The sequence below is a fragment of the Neofelis nebulosa genome, chromosome 13, assembly GCF_028018385.1.
Source record: "Neofelis nebulosa isolate mNeoNeb1 chromosome 13, mNeoNeb1.pri, whole genome shotgun sequence".
In the NCBI taxonomy this organism is placed as follows: domain Eukaryota; kingdom Metazoa; phylum Chordata; class Mammalia; order Carnivora; family Felidae; genus Neofelis; species Neofelis nebulosa.
The window spans coordinates 79,449,846-79,472,862 of NC_080794.1; the positions used below are offsets into that span (position 1 = coordinate 79,449,846).

General features: G+C 46.8%; 1 long non-coding RNA gene across 1 annotated transcript; it reads right to left on the reverse strand.

The window, feature by feature from the left end:
• Positions 1–8,548: 8,548 nt before the first annotated feature.
• On the reverse strand, positions 8,549–14,371 carry LOC131493442 (uncharacterized). The gene is made up of 2 exons (XR_009252673.1): positions 12,718–14,371; positions 8,549–9,078 (listed from the first exon to the last, which is right to left on the reverse strand). It is a non-coding gene; the product is annotated as an uncharacterized LOC131493442 (long non-coding RNA).
• Between the last annotated feature and the right edge of the window lie 8,646 nt (positions 14,372–23,017).

Here is a 23,017-nt window from a genome sequence, read left to right on the forward strand (position 1 = left end):
GACCCTGTATAACCGCTGGATGGACAGATGTGCTCTTAGCATCCCACGAGGGAAACCGAGCCCTGCGCCTCCTAATGCCTCCCTGACCCATACATCAGCACACCTGAGAGCATGTATCATAGACCCTAGGGTCTAGAACACGACCAGAAACCCACGAGGGCACCCATGGGTCAAATCTAACATAAAATCACAACAGAAACAAGGTTCAGCATCAATTAAAAAATATATAGGCCCCCATGGAGCTGGGAACCAATTTCTGAATTTGAATGATCTGTTAAATGCAGTTTTGCATAGATTCTTTACAAAGCCCCCCAGTACACACACCTTAATTGTCACTGTGACCCAAGCGGTTCTAGAGTGGTTAGGAACCCACATTGGATGCCCACAAGAAGCGTGATAAAACAGTTCCTGCTAGGAGCCTTGAATCATAGTGACAAGGCTCTTTGCAAAACTTTGCCCTGGAACTCGTATTGGTACTCAGGTCATTGGAAATCGTGTGCTCCTTTAGACTCTAGAAATGGCTAACAGAGTCAGGATGTCTCATGCTGCCACATCCACCCATCCATCCATCCACCCAACAAATGTCTATTGGTGTTGAATATCTACAGTGTGTATCAGGTATTCACACACAGCATTTATAGTGTGGAGATAGATAGATAGATAGATATAGATATAATCACCTAGTGTTTAAATGGTACTGGGCCAGACAACAGGAGTTGGAGCTTCTAGAATGACTGTACAGAATGACTGTACTTCAACAGAAACCTCATCCCCCCTCAGTGCTCTCTTCACATCGGGTGTTCAAAATGCCTTTGCTTTTTTCATGTTTATTCTGAGAGATCGCGCGCGCAAACGGGGGAGGGACAGACAGAAGGAGAGCCAGAATTCCAAGCAGTCTCCATCAGCGCAAAGCTCCATGTGGGGCTCCGTCCCACGAACCGAGAGATCATGACGTGAGCTGAGATCAAGGGTCTGATGCTTATAACCGACCGTGCCACCCAGGTGCCCCGAAATGCCTTTTTAAATCAAATAGTCACATTATGTCCGTCATCGTGTCCATTTCTACTTGGAGAATATGGTTTAAAAAAAATCTTATTTATTTGGAAATATAACCCAGATGCTCTCTGAACTAGCTCTACCTTTTTTTTTTTTTTTTTTAAAGGAATGTGTTCTATTTTTATAGATAGTGTAGCTGAATAGTGTATAAATAAGGAGGTAAGGTTTCAGGGGAATGTGAAATGCTTAGAGAACAAATCACTTCCTATAGCCTCATAACACACCTTTGCCTGCAAATAATGGATATGAAATCACAAACCAATTGATTTAATCAAACGCCCTAAAGACCTTTAGAGACACAGCCCCGCGTTAATTGCAGAACATCCATAGAAGTAAGAATAGGACATTCCCATAAAAAATTTCTATGGTTCAAAGTACTCACTAGTTAATCTGGCTGCCCCCTCGCCACCACCATCATTTAGTTTGAATTAATGAGGATAGATTCACTAATGAAAGCCAAGAATTGTCTCCATTCCTATGAGACAAGACAGTCATGGAGAAGAGCTCTGTAAAATCATTTCCACGGCATATGCTGAGAAGCCAGAAGTTCTAAAGGTAGCAGTGCCTGGCTCAAGGCTTATGATCAGAAGGCGGTGAAATGAAGTTAGAACTGAGAGTTTTTTACTTTAAAAAGCATAAAGGAGCAGCACGGGTTTTTTTCAGATTGAAAAACATATTGAAAAATGTACCGTGAAATTAAAGCCCTGAAAATCTTTAAGGAATCTTTCATTATCTTAGGACCAGCGCAAAAATCGAAGCCTTGCATCGGCAAGAATCACAAGACATGTGTACAAGATATAAGGTTTGTTGATAAAGGTTGTGTTTACACCATGCATTTTCTATATGTAATACCTATCTGGATACCTTTAAAGTGGCTTCAAGTGGTAACCACATAGGATTTCTATGAAACTGGAGTCACTTCCTGTTGTGTCTTGAAACTTCATTCGTACAGAAAGGCAACACAATTCAGTCATAAAGCACGAGGCTTGATGTCTGGAGGATCGGGCCCCCCAGACTCAGCTCTCTCTCCCTAGCCGCTAAGGGGACTGCAGACAAATCTCTGTAGCCTGGCTAGAAAATAAAGGTTTGATTGGCTTGGCCTCCAAGGGCTTTGTCAGCGGTAAAATCGTGAAACTCCATATAGGAAGCATTTGCTATAGCCATCAGAGAGGAAAGCTGTGTACGAAAGCAAGTATTTCCAAAAATAGACATACGAAGCGTTTTTTTTTTAACTTCGATTAAAGAGGGAAAGACATAGTTTTGTTTCAAGTACATACACACACACACACACACACACACAGGCCTATACAGTATACATTTTGTGGGACGCAGCAGTGTTTTCCCCCAGTTGAATAAAATGTGGCTTTGCAGGCATTCAGATCACATGACATTTGTGCACCTACCTACACAAGGCTGTTGGCTCTAGACAGCCCTTAATTCTAATTAATCCAAATCCAGCTGCAGCCGTGGGTGGAGGAAGAAAGACCAGAAATGAAGAAAGAAAATGAGACGTTAGCACGAATGCCTATCACATTGTGAATATCTGTTCATCTGCATAGTATTAATGATAGCGAATATGCAAACAGATGTTTCCTTCATTAAATTGTATATGCAAATGCTACTGGTAGGAGAGGTAATGTTGTCTTGGGGTTGAGAGATCGTCGAGGGTAATTAAAGGTTAATCCAGTTTTCAGTTCAAGACTATTCGACAAGAGTGGCTGTAAAGAAAAATTGTCGCTTAACCTTCAATTCATTACCAATGGCACATGGATTTTCGACTAAAATAACATAAACATATGCGCTAAGCATCACTCCCTCCCCCCACCACCAGTAAACACGGGCAAAGACTTGTGAGTTGAGCAAAGTTGAGTGAATAAGGAAAATTATGTTCCCTCAAAAAGTGTTCAGAACCCATCCAGAGTCGTAATCTCTAGTTTTTCATTGAAAAAACCTGAAGTACCTTACATCATTGCCTCTTGAATAGAATTAAAAACATTGTTCTAAGATACCGCACGTGAGCTATCGGTCAATGAGTTGACCGATCTTGCCATAGCTCACTCTTTCTTCCTGGGTGAACTGAAAGGGATAAAGGGTTTGGAACTTTTTTTTTTTTTTTTTTCACAGAAATGTGTAACTTGTCAGCTGGGATATTTTTGCTTCCTGTTCTGAGGAGGGGGAAAACACTGAGCAATGAGGGTCAGAGAGTTCCACACTGACAGGTCTGTGAGAAGCAATGCCACGTCTGTATAAACCACGTATCTGCAGGAAGAGTTGAAGAAAAGCAGAGGGAGAAGAGGTTTCCCTGTAGAATAATAAAGAGGATTTATTTTCTGATCAATAGTTACAAAGGGTTTGCCTTTGGTTTAGTGGGAATCGGGGTTCTGAAAGGGTAATCTCCTCTCCCCTTTACTTCTTTAGTCCTTGATTCTACGAGAAGTGCACAGTTATTCACTTGGCATAAAGACCCACGCAAAGCTAGTAAGCTGAGTACCTGAGGTCTCTGCTCCTGAAAATTAACTGTGTCCTGAGTGTTCAAAACGCCAATCAAAATGAAATCAAAAGTTGCATGGGCAGACAGATCCCTACCATTTAATCCTCATTATGCATTGAGGATTTTTAGTTAAACCCAAATTTAATTTTAGCTCTTATGCCACCGGAAAAACCAAAGCTCCTTTCAACGTTGCAATCCTACATTAAATCTAAATCAAATCTTGTATATAAAACTAAAAGGTCTTTTTTTTTTTTTTTTTTTTTTTGGTCCCACTTTCTCATAGGAAGCAGTGCTTGTTTAAGACATTAACAATTGCACTGGGAAAGAATGTATTTCTCAACAAAAATAAGCTCCGCTTAATTTGCCCCAAGCATCTTCTTCATAATATTTTAACAACACCTGCTTATTGACAAACCCAAAACAGAATGTAGCTACCATGAATCCAAGGGGATCCAATCCAGTTTTCTTCGTTTGTTTGGGTTTGCACAACACCAAATGATTTAACTTCTCCCCCCCACCCAATACTTATTTTTTAAAGATTTTATTTTTAAGTAATCTCTACATCCAACGTGGGACTTGAACTCACAACCCCGAGATCAAGAGTCACTCGTTCTACCAACTGAGCCAGCCAGGTGCCTCTCTACTTCCTTTACTGATTTTTTTTTTCTTCTCACTTTTTTTTTTTTTTTTTCATCTCTGCCAAACTATTTGGTAGGCCTGCTAGGTGGAGAACAGAAAAAGGGACCTGACCAAATCCTTTTCTGGGTTAACTATATCTCTCTTAGCAGGAAGTCAGAGCTTAAGGTGAAAAGGCAAATAAGCATGGCTCCCCCCGAGTGATTAGTACATAATATATGCATTTTCCCCTGGGAATGTCCTAAGAGGGCTGCCCTCTCCCAGCTAATTCTGGGTAACGTTTGGAAATCTCCAGTCCTACTCCCAGGAGACTCTTTTGAAATACCATGGCCCCATGCTTCACTGTTTGTTAAGTAATTGAAAGATAATGACAATTATTACATATTAAGAAGAAGCCAAATTCCCCTAGCACCCAGCAGCCCCCACTAATACCGTACTGCTCAAAATAGCAGAGAGGCGATGTTGACGTTGAACCCGGGGAGCTAGGCTTTGGTTAGAAAACCTCCACCAGGGGGGCGCCTGGGTGGCTCAGTCGGTTAAGCGTCCGACTTCAGCTCAGGTCACGATCTCTCGGTCCATGAGTTCGAACTCCGCATTGGGCTCTGGGCTGATGGCCTGGAGCCTGCTTCCGATTCTGTCTCCCTCTCTCTCTGCCCTTCCCCCATTCATGCTCTGTCTCTCTCTGTCTCAAAAATAAATAAAACGTTAAAAAAAAATTAAAAAAAAAAAAAAGAAAACCTTCACCAGGGCCAGATGGTTTATTTTGCTAAATGCGGTGGAAACCACCCCCCCCCCCCCCGACCCCGGTATGTTTTGCAAGACAAGAAAGTAACAGTACGGACTCATAAGACAGTTGAGACAACTCAGCCTCACAAATACAGAAAGAAGAGATTCGCCTCTGCAGGGAAGTCAGACCTGTAAGGGGAATCATGGGAGGTCACATGCAAGCCAGTACTGAGGCGGGCTCTGGGCAGTTGGTAATAATGCGACAAGTGCTGTGTATGGCCCCAACCCAACCCAAGCGTGTGAGTTCACCAGCAAAGCTCTCTGGTGTGGTGCCGAAACCCACATCCAAACGCTCCTCGCGAGCTCTGAGTCGGCACACCTCGACACTTCTCTCCATCCTCAAAGTCCTCATCTGTAAAATGGCAATTTTAGCTCCCCGGGTCGAAGGAGTGATATGTGGTTGACTAACAAGAAGGAAACACTTTGTCAAGGGTCAAACAGCGTCAGACTCGGAGGGGTTTGTAGTGTTTGTACATACGTGCCTCAACCTCCAGTCCAGCTCCATAATTGGAACACTGTACCCACATACACCACTATTCTTAACCCTAATGGTTTGTTAATTTAACTCATTAGGGGCTCTTAGCACTTGAGAGGTGTTTAAACACACACACCAACAGTTAGTCTTTGGGGACCAAAGAATAACGGAAGCATCACGCATCACGTATCACTTTTCCAGGCTCGACAAACACCCATTCTGATGTGTTAATGGCCGCTGGTAAAGGCAGTAATTTTCAGTTAAATCAAGCAAGCCACGGGTCCAAATGCAAACTCTCCACAAAGACACGATCTGTCCTTCCCTATGAGTCAGCCAGGAATAAACATTCACCCAGTACCATTTATGAATGAGTAACATAAACCTAAAGTAATGCGTGTAATATAAAATGTACGGTCAACAACTGCGCATAATGTACAAAGCCCAGAGCCAGGAACCAGAAAACAAGGACAGGAGTCCGGCCTCTGACACCGGTTCCCTCTGTGAACTCAGAAAATGTCACCACTATTTTGTTTTTAATATCTTTATTTATTTTTGAGAGAGAGAGAGCAAGGGAGAGGCAGGCAGAAGATCTGAAGCGGGCTCTGCACTGATAGCAGGGAGCCCGACACGGGGCTCGAACCCACGAAGTGTGAGATCCCGACCTGAGCCAAAGTCAGACGCTTCCCCGACAGAGCCACCCAGGCGCCCCCAAATGTTATCACTATTAACAGCGTATGTAACTACCAGCACTAATCCTTCTTTCAACGATGCTCAAGTTTGTCACCTGTAAAATGGGAACAATGTTTCTTGCAGCCAACCTCACAGTATGGTGACAAATGTAGTTTGCGGTGAGTACATGACAAAGCACTATTTAAAATTTGAGGGCTTTTGATTCTGATAAATTAATCATTAGAGCGACTACACAGATTGATTCTGCCTCTCTGACTGTCGAGGGAGATCTGTGATCTCGAAGGAGACGAGGGAACTGAATCCAGAGATGTGTGAACTATGTCTGCTTTACACAGTTTTTTTTTTTTTTAATTGTGGGACAATATACATAACATTTGCCATTTTAACCATTTTAAAGTATAGAATTGGGGGCGCTTGGGTGGCTCAGTCGGTGAAGCGCCTGACTTCGGCTCAGGTCGTGATCTCGCAGTTCGTGGGTTCAAGCCCCGCGTCAGGCTCTGTGCTGACAGCTCAAAGCCTGGAGCCTGCTTGGGATTCTGTATCTCCCTCTCTCTCTCTGCCCCTCCCCTGCTCGCACTCTCTCTCTCTCTCTCTCTGTCTCTCTCTGTCTCTCTGTCTCTCTCTCAAAAATAAAGTATAGAATTGAGTGGCATTTAGTACATTCAAAATGTAACACAACCACCGCCATTGTCTAGTTCCAGAACACTTTCATCCCTCCAAAAGGAAACCCCCCTTTCCGTTAAGCAATCACTCCCCATTCACCTCTCCCTCTAACCTCTGGAAACCTCTAATCTACTTTCTGCGTCTGGAGATTCTGGACATTTTATTTATATTAATAGAATCATACAAGGCTTGGCCTTTTGTGTCTGGCATCTTTCACTTAACGTAATGTTTTCAAAGTTCATCCCTGTTGTAACAAGTGTCTGTGCTCTTTATGCAACAGTAAACCTAATATTCTCTAAGCTACGTATTCAACATGCCCAGTTGCTAAAAATGATCTACCATTTATTGAGCACTTATTACGTGCCAGGCACTGAGCACTTTCCATACATGATCTCACACAGTCCTTACCAGATCAGCAGCATCTTACAGGTGAGAAAACTAAGGCGCAGAAAGGTTAAGTAACTTGTCCGAGGTCACACAGCACTTAAGGGACTAGGAATCAAACCTGGGTTTGTCATATTCCAGAGCTCTTTCTTTCAATCATCGTATTTGGTATTTGCACAGCCCAAGAGGGCCAGGTCACAAAGAGCCCAAGTACGGCCAGGCAGCCAGTTATGGGGACCCCGGGGAGCCCTGAGGAAGCCCACGGAGGGAAGCCTCGAACAGAAGCTTGGCTCACCTCTCTGTCTTGCAAACTCCATCCTGGCTGGCAGCAACAAGCCTCCGAGAGCCCAACTGGGGCACAAGCGCCCCCGGAGAACAGTCCCTGGGGCTTCCAGGCTCCACCCCAGCCCAGAGCCTGGCATTTGGCTGCCCTCTTCCTGAACCAGGCATAGCGGAGTGGCCGTCGGACAACTGAAACGCTCTGATCCTTTTGCCAGAGGTCCAGGCTTGGCAGGGCTTCCATACCTCAGTCCTGGAAAAGTGGTCTCTCTTTGGCTACACATCCCATCAGCCTCTTCTCACATGCTGCACACACACAAACAGTACAAACCTGGAGACTAGAGCCTAACTACGTGACTTGAAGACATACACAACACCCACCAGTGACGGGAGCCCCAGGGACAAGCGGGGACTCAGCTGACGTTTGCCAGGCTGGCAGCGTAAAGAAACTGACGCTGTTTCGCAGCAGGTGAACATCGGCAAACATCTCCCCTTTCGTACGCTGCTCCTGGATGCTGAGGAGACAGAGTTCGTCTTCAGACATCGTCTCGCTATTCTTCAACCTCCCAAGTGTAACTGGTGTAAGTGATATTGACCGGAAGGTGGTATTAAGTGGAAGGAGCGTGGAATTAGGAAGAACAGGACTCTGAAACCAGGCCCCACTGCTAAGTGAATAAATGTAGGGAGACCTGGGGTAAATCACTTCCCTTCCTAACACCCCACCTTCGGCATGGGCCTTGAGAGGAAGGAACTGGCGACCGTTCGCGGGGCCGATCGTCCACAGCTGGAAGAGCCAAGCTTCTAGAAGGCCATTCTGTTCGAGCGCCGCACGGGTGAATTTCTTGATTTGCTGTCAGGGCAAGGAGGGCTGGGAGGGCAAAGCAGTCCTGGACGCACTTGCTCAACAATGAGGTTCTCCACCTCCTGGGGGCCCAGGACAATGAAACAAGAATCAGGATTCTCCCCACACAGCGCGGCAGGGAAGATCGGATGCCGTAACTTAGCGTCCAGTGTGCAGGCGTGAAGCAGGGGGTTCGAGAAACGTCAGTTCTCCTTCCACCTTGGGGATAAAAATACAACAACAACACCTTGGTGTTATTTTATTCAGCCGGGCCCCAGGATTTAAAGACTGGACCCCCGAAACACCGAACGAGACAAAAACTAATTCTGTTCCATGATCACCGATTCCTGAACTGGGAGCGGAGGAAGGCTGGATCGGCTCCTAGGACAGCTGAAAGAAAGGGAGAAAGACCTTCCCGTCTCAGCGATGTTTCAATAAATAAATCACCTGCTCTAAGTGGAAGACAAAAGCCTCGAGCGGGTAGGAGCCAGCCCATCTGATGATGGCTCAGCTCACGGGTTCTTGGTGACTAAGCGTAATTGATTGAAGGGCACTGATTTATGAGAAACTAATGTCCTAATTCTGTGGGCATCAGGTGAAAATGAAACACGAAACTTTAGATCATGACCTGTAATTATCTGCCAGCTCATAGATGGATCTCCGAGTTGCAAGAGAGACACAGATTTCATTTCACTGGGGTTGCAGTGAAGCTGGGAGTTCTACATGGGTCCCGCTAACATTCTCATTTCCATGAAACCTGCAGGAAGTCGGGAGGACCTGGAAGGAAGAGGTTGGGACTTAGAGTAACACCATCTGAGCTTGCAGCTGGACTCCAACACTGACTCTCTGTGTGACCTGAGCAAGTCCCTTAACTGCTCTGAGCCTTAGTTTCTTCATCTGTAAAATGGCGGTAATAATGATACCTCCCGGGGTTATTTGAGGGCACAAATGAGGGCAGGGATGTCCAAGTTCTGTGCTTAAAGCAGGGTCCACCCTGAGGAGTTCTGAGCCCACTCCCCATTTCAGAGCCCAGAACCTTCTGCCAGGTGCCAGGTGTGGGCAAAAAGCAGACCTTGGCACAGGAGTTTTTTCCAATTGTCCAAAAATATCTTCCCTGAGGAATAGTTTCCCGGGAACAAGCTGAGGGGCGTGTGTGTGTGTGTGTGTGTGTGTGTGCGCGTGTTCTGAAGTGGATGAAATTTGTCAACAAAATCTTTACTAAAAATGGAACTTTTGCACGTCTAATTGCAGAATTTTGCAAAACAAAACAGAAGATATCTTGCCTGCCTCCAGGCATATCCGAGGGGATTAATTTGTCACTCTTCAAAAACAACTCTTCGGAGGGATACCCTCTTTGATTCTCTATTCTCACATTAATTAGTAGTAGAAGGAACACGGAACACACTGGGTAGAGGAGAAACGAGGAGAAATAAATCTGCCACCCCTCTCAAGAGGGAGAAACCGGGAGGGGAGGGGGGTGCGCAGGGCCCGCGGGGATCACCACTCAAGCCTGCAGTCACCAGCGTCCCTCCCAGCGTCCCTCCCAGCCTCCGAAAGGAGGAAGGACAATAGAGAAGATTGCTTAACAAAAATATTTCTTTGAAGCCTAGTAACCCCCAGTACCAAATGCTTTCGAGAGTAAAATCATAGAGAGACCTAGCTGATTTTACTGATTATGGAAGAAGCTGACTGGATTTGGAAGTGGATCCCAAATCAGATACACACCAGAGTTTGAGATTATTGTTGAGGCCCAACGTTGAATGCTATCCGTACTCCGATAATCGCCCGATTGGTTTGTCCTGATCAGAATCTTGATCTGAAGGTATTGGTTTCAGATTCCTCAGAAGCTATTGTAAGTGATGACTTTTTAATGGAATTTTTTTTTTTTTGAGTAAAGTTAAGGTTTGCTCCTGTCATTTTGTGTTGCCCGAATACGATGATTTTCCTTTAAAACGTTTATACATGTTCGTCAATTTTCATCTTTCAAAAAAAAACCCCAGTATGTGTTTTATTGGCCGGAAAGCACATTTCTGTCACTAAATTACACACAAGCCGTCTTTGCAAGGGGGACGGTTCCTTCCTTTAGTCCCAAGCGAGCAGATGCGAGGAAGGCTGAGTGTAGATGGCAGGACACCCCACTGTCCCCTACTTTTTCCCGGGGCCCCTACTGCAAGGCTCCAGAAGCCAAGTCCCCTGCCTGCTTATTTAAGATAATTACAACATGTGTTTCTTCCCTGCTGGCTCTGCTGAGGCAGAAAATACTTCATCGTTTACTTCAGTCATGAGAATAAAGCTAAAATTCTGGAACATAAGCACCATTTTTTCTACGCATTCAAAGGCAGGGCTCAGGGTGAGTTTGTGAATAATAAACCGAAGTTGGCAATCAAGCTAATAAGTATGAAGTTGCTGGGGAGAGAAGTCCTGCGGGGGCCCTGAGCTGAAGGGGGTGCCCGGGGCTTTTGTCCTCTTGTTGGTAAATAACAGCCCTTTATTTACATACAGTTGTTTCCGTTTCAAAAGATATTCAAAGCCCGGGTAGTTTCTGCAGTCGATTTGCATGGAGAGGGATATATCTGTGAATTTTTAAAGAGATTTTGCCCTGGAGAGTCGTAGGCCAGTCGGCCGAGGTTGCAAGGGGGGAAAGGAGGCTCACGTGATTACCAGGGAGGCCAGGGCTGTAAACAGGCGCTTTCTTTCTGAAATCAGAATTACCCCAGTGGCTATTCTTCTGCAGCCCCCGAGCTCAGTGAGATCCCAGGGCCAGGCGCCTTTTGGGTTAAGAAGAGAACTCTGAACTGAATTTCTTCTCTTCTCCTCGTAGCTAGGGAAAGCAGCTGATGCGGGGCATCTCCACTGGAACTCTTCAGACTTGAAACATTTTCCATTTGAAGCTTGTAGCAATAAAAACCTTTGGTAATGAGTTCCCTGCCCCGACAGAAGTCCTGCATCCAATTTGTACGCCATCCTGGTTGAAATGGTTTACAAGACGGAGAGCAAAAAATCTGAAGGAATGTTCTAGAGAAAGAACGAAGTGCTATCGTTGAGATCTTTATTGATGGGAAGAAAAAGAGCTAAAACATTACCTCAGAACGCAAGATCACATCAGTCAGATATAAGGTAAATCTATTCTAGTGGTGAAACATCAGAAACACATAGTCCTTTCTCAAAGCCCTTTTGTTATTTTAATGTCCAACAAATTATGCCTTTAAAAAAAAAGAAGAAGAAGAAGAAGAAGAAAAACACTTAGATTTGAGAGGTTTCTTTTGCTCCAGTAGAAGCAATTTCAAACCGGTTAAAAAAAGTTTTAATTTTCTGGAACCTAGTCTTTACTGTGCTGGCCAAGCATATACACGAGGCTAAGGTAATTTTTAGCTTCAATAGAATCGGGTACAGTGACCATCAAGAGAGGCTTCAGGTTGCTATGGCAACGGTAGTCCTAAAAAGTACTCACGTTAAGCAAGGCATTTGGGGGTTGCTAATTTGAAACTTTTGCCCTTATAGGGGTTTTTTTGTTTTTTTTTTTTTAAGTGGAGGAGTGTGGACAAGTAAATTGCAATAGTCACTGTCTTGTCCTTGCTCTTGACGTCGGTCCTATCACAGGGATCCTGGTTACCTATCCTCTAAATGACTTTGAAAGAGTAGTAAGAAATACGGAAATTATGAAGAAAATTGGGCAAATGGCAAAAAAATAGAAATAAAGAAAACCTGTTTCTCTGTAGAAGCTCTTCCATGGGAAGTCCCTCAAGGGAAGTCCACGAGAGGAGGCCAGGTGGAGAAGGGCTGTGGCTTCTGGGTGTCCGACCCGGGCTTGCTGCTGGATATAAAGGTCAGTGGGTGGGGCCCTGCTCTCCAGGACCAGAAATTATGTGCCTGTCGACACCTCATAAGGTCTCAGGCGATGAGGGCAAAAGCACAAATCAAGGGCTCTATTTTCAAAATCTATGAACTACAACTTGGCCTTTCCTTGATAACCCAGAGTTGGAGGTTAACCAACAGACATGTACGAGGTGCCTAAGTGCATGCTCAGGCCACATACTCTGGGGAGAAAAAAAACAAAAACAAAAACAAAAACATGCTTGCACTTGGGGAAGTTTTATTCCAGAGATGGGGGTCGAACAAAAAATGTAATAAATGAAAGATAGATGGGTGATAGGTGACAGGGAGAAGGATGATAGATGAAGGGATAGCTAGATAGATGATAAAGTGATAGGTTAGAGAGATGATAAAGTGATAAACTAGATTATAGATAAAGTGATAGATGATAGATAAAGTGATAAGTCAGGTCGATAACTGATAGATGATAGATAATAGATGATGATAGATGGATGATAGATAATAGATAGATGATGATGATAGATACATAGATGATAGATAGTGACCTCAGCCTTCAAAGCTCAAATTGCTTCATTCTCTTACCCCTTCCCTCCAAGTCAGCCCCTCTTCTTCATCAAGGAAGTTTGCCTTGCCCCAGAAAGAGCCCTGCCCGTTTCTCATCTGTTAGCTCTGAAGTCATGTGATTGGGGGAAACGGATGACCCAACCTGCGGGACCTGGGTCTCGAGAAGGCTGAGGGTCTGCACCACGAGGAATCCCATCACACACGTAACGGTGTGTTACCTGCCTTTTACACCACGACTCTCTTCACGTCGGGGCCACGTGGTGTCACGTCCGAATTCGTTAATACTCGCTGGCACCCGGCCCGTCGTGCAGCAGGATCCGTGCAGGTCCGACAAATGCAGGAGCCGGCTGTGAGTTCTCTTTTGTGGGCAAATGCCTCTCCCCTTCTTCACGGTTCTCATCCATCGCTTGCAGATGCCGGATAAGTGAGGGTTGGCGTGAACACTCGCACATTCAGAGGCGTGTTTTCTACCAGAGCGTTTCCAAATCCTTGACCTCCCTTGCGTCCTGACAACAACCCTTTGAGGTCCTTAGAGAAAGTGCTGTCAGCCTCCAATTGGAGATGGCGCCGGCAGATGGAAAGAAGTTAAATGAGCCGCCACAATGACAGCAGACCCCTAGATCTAGGGGCCCTGAATCCAAGTTCCCACGTGGCCGGGGGCTACCTGCGGAGTGGCCAATGACAGCGGGGGCCCGTGGAGGTTAGGAATTGCTTCAGGAACGTGAGAACTGGAGGGCGAGGGCAGGAGACGGAGCCACCCATCAACAGGTATGTTACACGAATTAACTCGGCAATTAACCTGATGGGGGCAGCGCGTGTGAAAATGTGCCTAATGAGCACGGAGGGCCCCATGCTCAGGAGTCAGGGGTCCTGCTGGTCGCCGGTGCGGCAGTTCCCTGGGCCTCCGTCTAAACCCTGAGGGCACACGGTGTACTCCGGGGCAGGTCCCGTGAAGGTGACACCTCTTCCTCTCCTCTTTTCATCCCTCAACTCAGGCACGGGGGCGGGGGGGGGGGGGCTCTGGGACTCGGGGGAGGGCAGTACTCAGCTAAAAGTTAGTCACACTGCTTTCGCTGGACCTATTTTTACATTTCCTCTCTATTTTTATGGCAAACGATGCTGAGTTTTCACCCCTCGTGCGAATATCAAGGTTTCATTTCAGACAAACGTATTCAAGTAGACGGAGTGAATTATGAGAATGAAAAAGTTACGTTAGTGGCATTAGAGGTGGGACACAGATATCGCAAAGGTCCTAAAACTGGCTCAGGAATGAGTGACTGAGGGAGAGGCCAGGCCCGATGGCCTCAAGGATCCCCCTGCTTGGAAAATCAGTGGAGAATGGGAGTTATGAATCTGGGCTCTGGAGCCAGACTGTATCCACAGTCCTGGCCCTGCCACTCACCCCTGCATAGATCTGCACAGGTTACTTAATCTCGCTGTGCCTCACTTTCCTTATCTGCAAAATGGGAAGGGTAGCATACCCACCTCAAAAGATTGCTACATATTACACTTATGAGAGTTCAAGGCTCTGTATGTGTTTCCTGTTATTACCACTTGATTGGACTACACACGCCAAGGACTTTTGGAAGACAGAGTGGGGTCCCCGTGACCAGACTCAACGGTTTACCAGATCCCACCAGCTCATACACACCGTCTCGATCCCTGAACACATAATCCCGGTGCCCCGGCTTACTATCTCAATGATTTATTATTATTCACATTATTCACATCTGTGCTCCTGCTAGGATTTAGCTGGCCTAGGCTGGGCCCAACTGATCTGCTGTAGACATCTTGGCAGCTCTCACTGCAGGTGTGTTGGTTGACTGGGGCGTCTCCATTCCGTGTATCTTTCACCCTCCTTTGACCATCTTCCTTTGCCCTCTTACGCCTAATGTGGGCATATTTTTCTTATAGTGATGTAGATGCACCGAATGACAAGTGGAGACACGAGCCCAGGATCAGAGCTGGCATGCTGTCATTTCACCTATGGATCATTAACCAAACAAGTCGCACGACCAAGCCCAAGTTCAAGGAGCATGCAACTATATTCGGCCATTCTGCATGGAGATAGAGGAAGAATAGAAAGTCACTAGGAAAAGTTGAATACAGGAGGTGTAAAGAATTGAGGCCAGTAATGCCCCACAGTGGTTCAAAAATGAACAAGAAATCTCTTGGGGAGCCTGGGTGGCTCAGTCGGTTGAGCGTCCGACTTCGGCTCAGGTCATGATCTCGTGGTCCGTGAGTTCGAGCCCCGTGTCGGGCTCTGTGTTGACAGCTCAGAGCCTGGAGCCTGTTTCAGATTCTGTGTCTCCTTCTCTCTCTGACCCTCCCCTGTTCATGCTCTCTCTCTCTCTCTCTCTCCCTGTCTCAAAAATAAATAAATGTTAAAAAAAAAAAATTAAAAAAAAAAAAGAAGAAATCTCTTGACTTGGCATCTGCCTTTAAGGATCCAAGAGAAAAGACTTCAAAGGGATGGTCTGAGGGGCGCCTGGGTGGCTCAGTCGGTTAAGCGTCCGGCTTCGGCTCAGGTCATGATCTCGCGGTCCATGAGTTTGAGCCCCGCATCGGGCTCTGTGCTGACCGCTCAGAGCCTGGAGCCTGCTTTGGATTCTGTGTCTCTCTCTCTCTCTGCTCCTCCCCTACTCATGCTCTGTCTCTCTCTCTCTCCTTCAAAAATAAAGAAAAACATTTTAAAATTTAAAAATAAATAGACAAAGGGATGGTCTGAGAGCAAGAAGGGAATCAGGAAGAACGGGTGTACCACCTGAACACAAAGCAGCCCAGCCTATCTCCACCCATCACTCTACATGCTCAAGTCTATCTGACCCGCCCAGAAACTGTTCAAGCCTGCTAATAGAGTCTCTCATAGAGCCAAGCTCTCGATGCTTGCTTCCTCCTGCAGTCGTGCAAGGAAAACCCACACAGGGTTGATGCTTTCCGAGCTGGTCCAACCACACCACGTAAATCCGTTAGCCCTCATGTGGATCAGCTCTTGCACAAATGAGCACATGTGTGGACAGTGCTTCCTGGAAACTTCATTGTTTTTCATTGCAAGTACATGCCTTGCCAACAGGTACACATGGGCAGCTCCCCAGTGGACTTCATCATGACAATGAGCAGAACTTTCTCTACAGGATAAAAATTCGCCTCCCCCAAAGGACAGAGCCCAGCCTACCTTCCGGATTCCAATGATACTCACTGTCTGCTTGGGAGTTCTTCAGAGGAGACCACGTTTAAGGCAGACTGTGTGTTCTGCCTGCTCAGAAAAGCATGGAGGGTTCCTGATAGAAGGAATAGTACAGCTTATCTAGTGTGGGGTCGGCGGACTTTTCTGTGAAAGGCCAGATAGTACCTATTTTAGGTTGTTGTGGGCCATACAGTCTCTGTGGCAACTGCTTCACTCTGTCATTGTAGCACGAACGCAGATACAGACAACACGTGAACAAGTAAGCAAGGTGCTCCGACGAAACTCTCTTTACAGAAACAGCTGGCAGATCAGACTGGGTCCACGGGCCACTCGTGACTGGCTGACCTCTGTTCTAATCTAACCCTTCCTTTTGTGTAAGTGGAAACGGAGACCTCAGTCTCCTTCTCCTGCCATCACTGACTCTCGCATCACCGAATCCTACATCTAACTGTGGCAATGGCCTTTTGGTACCGTGTTTCTTCGACCGGATGTACTCAGCGGGGGCGCCCCAGTGTGAGTGTGCTGAGTGGTTAGCACCCATGCCTCTCTAGCTGGTAAACATTTTAAATATCACCCTCGCCTTTTTTTTTTTTATGTTCAAGACTTCTGCAAGACTGAGAGCGCTTTGAGGTTGAACCTTGCATCATCCATGTCGTAACCCCAGTGACTTTGCAGCTCAGCTTCTCATGCCTCAGAAGAGCACGATTTAAACGAATGAAAGAGAGGGGCACCACCTGGGTGGCTCAGTGGGTTAAGCGTCCGATTCCAGCTCGGGTCATGATCTCGCGGTTCGTGAGTTCAAGCCCTGCACCGGGCTCTGAGCCGACAGCTCAGAGCCTGGAGCCTGCTTTGGCTTCTGTGTCTCCCCCTCTCTGCCCCTCCCCTGCTCAGGCTCTGTCTCTCGATAATAAACAAGCATTAACAATTTTTTTTAAAAATCGAAGGAATGAAAGAGATCCAGAAAAGAGAAAGGACTTGACCAAGGTCACATAGTCTAATAAACAGCAGCGCAGGGACCTGATCCAGGTCATGACATTGCAATCGCTCTGTGTTAATACAGTGTTATCTGCCACTGGTGAAATATAAGCCTGGCTAAGGGGTTGGAGAATCACAGGAACGCTGGTGAAGCCAGAAAGCACCTACTAAGAGCCCTGCAAGTTGCAAAGTCCTATGCGAAATGCTGCGGGCAGGGAGGGTCGACCTTCAAGGAGGCTGTGGTCCGCAGGGAGATACACACGAAAGTAGCTCTAAACCCGGTGCTTATCTCTACCTACCGGGTAGATTCAGGAAGACTCCGGTTAACTTTGATTTTCTACCTCTCCCTGGCTTGGCTCTCCACTACATGTATAATTACACACCCACCCACACACTCACACACTCACACACACACACACACACACACTCACACACACACACACACACTCACACAGAGCCTAAACTGTCGTTGAAGAGTCTAATGTCTAGACCAGGTTTCTGGACCTGAAGTTTTTCGAACAACCCCTTCCCAACCTGGGGCTTTCTGCATCTTCCTTAAATTATATACACACATGTGTGCATTTTATTTAAAAAGAGGGCGCATAGATATCTTTCAGATAATTACAAGAATCCATGATGCCCAAAACCTTAACCATAGGTAAGGTGACTTGTGATTCATATCCTAGCTTTATTGTACTGGTGTGGCCGAGGTCTGTTTTAACCCCAGAGCAATAGGCAACGAAATAATGCATAAATCTTACAAGGTGGGGATGGGGGGGGGGAAGCCCTTATTCTTACAGCGTTTTTCATTCACGGCCGGTTGAGCATTGCTTATGTTTCATCAACTCTTGGGTGTTTGAACTCAGATTTGCAAACCCCTCGTCAGCTTCAGTCATGAGGGTTGAACATTCCTGCAAAGCGGTAGAGAAAAGAATGAACTTGGAACCCCAGCAGGCTGTGGTCTGATCCCAGCGCCCTACTCCCTGCTGTTCTGTAACTCACTAAACCTCTCCCCTTCCCCTTAACATTGCAGCGTCTCAGTTCACCTATCTGCAAAATGGGAATGAAAATACCTAGCTCGTGGACCTGTTGTGAACATTAAGTAAATTCCATATTTTGTCTAGAACAGCACATGGTAGGTGCTTCACCAGCCTGGCACAGAGTAGGCATTTTGCAAACATTTCTTCATTTTCTCTATCTCTCCCCTCTTTTCTTTCTTAGATGTGGCTTCTATGATGAACAGTTTGTAATACATTCCCAAGATTATTTATTTCCTTCCTTCCTTCCTTCCTTCCTTCCTTCCTTCCTTCCTTCCTTTCTTTTTCTTTCTTTCTTTCTTTCTTTCTTCTTTCTTTCTTTCTTTCTTTCTTTCAACTCAAGATGGATAAAAGTAAAGAGTTGGTCGCCGGCAGGTCTGTCCACACCTTCTTCCCTCTCTGGCCTTTGGAGAAAGCCAAAAGGGGCAAGTGCAGAAAAAAAAATGCCGGATCAACTGCAGGGGGGAAGAACCAGTGTTTTATCAGTTACCTTTATAAAAGGAGGCTTGGCGATTTCAACCAGACCTCTTTGTTTTTGCCTTTGTTTTTGTTTGGTTTTGTTTTAAACTAATGTGCTAAAACATATTCACTCAAAGGCACAAAACTTCACTCAAAGAGGCAATTAGCTTGGGAGATTTCTTTAATTCATTGCTGAAACCATCTTAGAAATTTCTCTTTGGAAACTGCCTCCAAAGTCAGCCCAGCAGATAGGCACGGCCATTAACAGGCATGCTTCAAACCCACCTGTGTGCAAGTTTGGATGGCGTAGTAATTCCTGCTGGCTTTCAACACGCATCTACACAGCTCTGCCTGGGCACCCTGCCCAGAACCAGGAGCTGGAGATACAGCCGCGGACAACACAGAGGTGCAGTTCTGCCCCCACAGAGCTTATAGTCCAGTGGGGGAGACAGACACAGGTAAGGAATCACAGCAGAATATTCCAAGGCTTCTGATGGAGACTGTACAGGACTGTGTGGGTCACAGGACAGGGGCACCCAGTGAGGACATACAGTAAGGAAGTCTCCTGGGAGGAGAGACATCTAGTCTGGGTCTTGGAGAATGAGGAGGACGCAGCTAAGTCCCCTGTGATTTCTCCCATCCGAGTACTAACCAGGCCCGACCCTGCTTAGCTTCCGGGATCAGACGAGATCGTCGCGTTCAGGGTGGTAGGGCCATAGACAGTCCCCTGTGATTTCTTAGGCCTTCTCATTGAGGGGAGTAAAGAGATGTTCAGCTGGCAACTGCATTATTATCTGAGCTCAGAAGAGTGAGGTCTACGCGGAGGTAGGGAGATGGGCATCAGAAGCATGTAATAGGTAAGTTAGGGAATTTTCCCTGTGCAAGAAGACTTTCCCATGGGAGACTCACAGCCTAGTCCTCCCCTAACCCAGATGGGATGTTGTTGCTCGTCTGGAGGCCAAGTTTGCTCTCTCCAAGGTTGGTGGTCGGGCTCATGGCCCAGAAAGCTGCCCCCATGCCCCCGCTGCCTGCCTACCTGACCCGACAGGTTCTGAAGGCGACCTCCCTCCCCACACCCACCAGTGTCCAGGAGGTGCATCCCGGAGCTTTGTGACTGGTGAACAGTACCAATCTATGTGGCACACGGGTCCTCGGCCACCCTGGAGGTCCCATAGCCTAGAAGCCCAGGGAGCTTCAGTGAAAGGAGAGTCACTCCTGTGTCGTGCTGTGCTTCCCACGGTGACAGGGCCTTGACGCTGTGCTGTCTCCTGGACCACACCCCTGCAAGCCCAAGTTGGCGGAGGTATAAATAGCTCAAGAGGCCTGAGTGGAGGAAATACATTCTCTGACTGTAACAGCAGGCACGGAGCAGAGTCAGATCTGACCCTGTTCTAGAAGCCCTTTGAATCCTGAGACCCTTTTCTTGCTCTGCGATCTGAAATGTCCTGTGAAGAGCTTTCGTCCCGGGGAGGGAGGGATGGGGTGGGTGGGGTATGGGGGAGTGGGGAGCAGTGGGGGTGGAGAGAGTTCTGGACCACTTCTGGCATTCAGAGACTGAGGTATTAACCTCTCCCCACCCCCCCCACCCCCCCCCACCCCCACCCCCCCGCTGCAGTACCTGGAAGCAGGATGCCCACACCCGCTTGGAAACAATCAAAGGCGGGTGGTGTTTCTTCCCTGAAGGTGAATGCTAAGAGACGCAGAACCCAAATGAGGGCAGGTGACAAAAAACTGACTTGGAATAGAAGGGAGAGGGAATGCTCTGCTGGACCATTTCTACAAAATATGCAGGAAATCTAATAAGTATACATCTTTAAAAATCCATCTATAACCAAAATAGAACTCTTACTGCAATTTATTTTTGATTTTTTTCCTTAAAATTCTTTTTTTTTTCGTTTATTTTATTCATTTTGAGAGAGAGAGAGAGAGAGAAGGGGAGGGCCAGAGAGAGAGAGAGAGAGAGAATCTCAAGCAGGCTGTGCACTGTCAGTGCAAAGCTGGATGTGGGGCTCGAACCCACCAACCATGAGATCATGACTTGCGGAAATCAAGAGTCAGACACGTGACTGACCGAGCCATCGATGCGCCCCTGCAGTTTATTTTTTAACGAGATGGATTGGCGTTCGGTGGGTTGGCCATACTTACGTGATCTTGCTTTTCTGTTACACGTCAGCCTGTGCGGGCAATACGCCCGGACCCCCCACCCTGAGCGGGAAATCCCTGATTCCAGGGCAGTCTTTGACAGAGGATCCCAGCTTCGATTTTTGCGTTCCATTTTGCCCTTCTAGAAGGTGACCTCTGTGTCCAGAGGAAGGACCCCGAGGCTGCTTGGCTAAAGCTGCTTCTTGGAAAGGAGGAGCCCACAGCCTGTCCCGTGCTGCTGTCACATGCCCGGGAGTTGAGACCCTCCCTCAAAGCCCATGCCCTGAGAACAAGAGAAGTGTTGACAGCGGCACAGCAGACAGCACCCGGGAGGTAAAGCACTTAGGGGTGGTCTCCCTCGACCAAGCACTCTACCTCTGAAACTGCAAACAAGTATTTGTTTCTAGACTATCCAGATGCATCCGTTAGAAAATCCAGCCTACATGGTCTCAACATACGAGGGTTCACCTGCCTCATGCGGCAAGGGGATCGCTGGTGACTGGTGGAGGAATATATCGACGACCCACCTGCTCTGTCGGCCTGCTCTCAGGTCCTGTGGGCCGCTCACTCTCCAGAGCTTTCATAAGACGACTCGGCCCTTTTTGTATTTGGTCCGGGATAAAGAAGGAGAAAGATGGAAAGCTAAGGGCCAGACGCCTTCTCCACAGGACGTTTGTTTCCCAACATCTTATTCTGAAAAGAAGTTTTTAAACACATGGCGAAGTGGAAAGTATGTTACAGGAGGCGTTTGTATACCCGACACCTCGATTCTGTCATTAACGTTTTCCCATACTTGCTTTGTCGTGAGCTATCCTGCTGGCCTCTCTCTGTCCACCCATCAATTCCTAGTCTTGCTTACTGGGGCATTTCGAAGGAAATTGCAGACATTGGTACGCTTCCCCCTAACTACTTTTTGGCATGTTCACGAGGTTTTGCCGTGCCCATTCATTGGCCAGAAATGTATCACATGCCCACATTATGCAAGGAGAGCTGGGAGATTATATATTTTAAATTGTCTCTGCATCCTGAATAAGATTAGGATTATGTAAGTAAGAAAGAAATGGCCATGGACGTTGGATAGGCAGTCCGGCTGTGTCTGCACGTAGGGAACAGCTCTTTATAAGGTTTGGCCTCACTGGAATCTTTACCATCGTTACCTGAAAACGTGTCCAGAGCAAAGCACTGATGTGGAAGATGATGATGGGGAGCTTTGGGGGCAGAGCACATACGATCTGATGGCCCAAGCTCTGGGCACATTTAGTAGCTGACCCCTTTGGGGACACCTACACACCCAGGAACTCCCCCTTTCTCCCTTTGCCAGCTGCTGGCATGATCCTCAATCTCACTGGCTCAAAAAAGTTCATTGGAAGACCAGGAGGTCCACATGTGTAAATATTTACAAGGTCAAATCATACTTATCTGATGGCTGTGCTTCCAGAAACTCAGCCACCCAAAATGTGGGGTAAACCAGAGAAGAATCCTGCATCCGTACTTTCTGAAAACAAATTGTGAGGGAAAGAGTATGTCCCGTGGTGAGCACTCGAACTTGGCTTCCAGTCTCGGTTCTGCAGCTAAACAGCAAGAAATCACCAATTCACTTCTTTCTGGGCCGCCTTTCCTTTGCTCGGGACCTAATCTGCATGAACTAACAAACAGCTCTCACGGATGAGCCGTTCTCTAGATTGTGCCTGGGATGATTTTATTGCAACCACATGATCTCTATCTTTAAGAATGTGATGTCTATGCAGTTGAACAAAACCTATTTCTTTACCCTGCAGGCCACGCATTGGTAATTATGAGTAACATAAGGCCGTAACGAGGCACGGTGCTGTAAGAAATGACAGCCTAATGGAGGAAGGAAATAAAAGTACAAAAGGATCGCCGTATGGGGTCATTTAGTGAAGGGGCGAAAATGCCACACACAGCTGCCCCGTGGACATCCCTGTACCACAACGCAAATCTATAAATGATGATTATAGTGATTACCCTGACCCATTACAATGTCTCAATTACGCTCACCTAAATCTGGTTCAGAAGGTAGAGGCATTTGTAACTCATTCTGGAAATATTTCCATAAAAGGTTTCGTATTTTCAATGCGGATTGCACTTCAGTTACCTGGATAACTCAGTGTTTTGTTTCGTTTCCCAGGGATGTGGGATAAGCCACATTTGGCTATGTCCCGCACACAGGTGATAAATTTACTCACGTGTTTACTCAACAGGCAGGGTGCCACCTGGAAGAACTGTGGCTTCGTGAGAAGCACAAAAGAGTGTCGGAGACTTAAAGGAGGGATCGACAGCCAACGTGAATTTGAGTTTCAGGGAAGCGGCGGCCCTTCTTCCACACCTGAAATGGTTGCTCAGAGGGACAGCGATGGGGAAGGGGGAAGGAGAGGGGGAAGGGCCAAGTGTCCGGGATCATGGAGGGCACTTCCAGAGGGGAGTAGGGTTTGGTGTGGCCAGAGGAAAGTGCCAAGGGGTAGGTTATGAGGGATGGGGATAGATATTTGGATGTTGG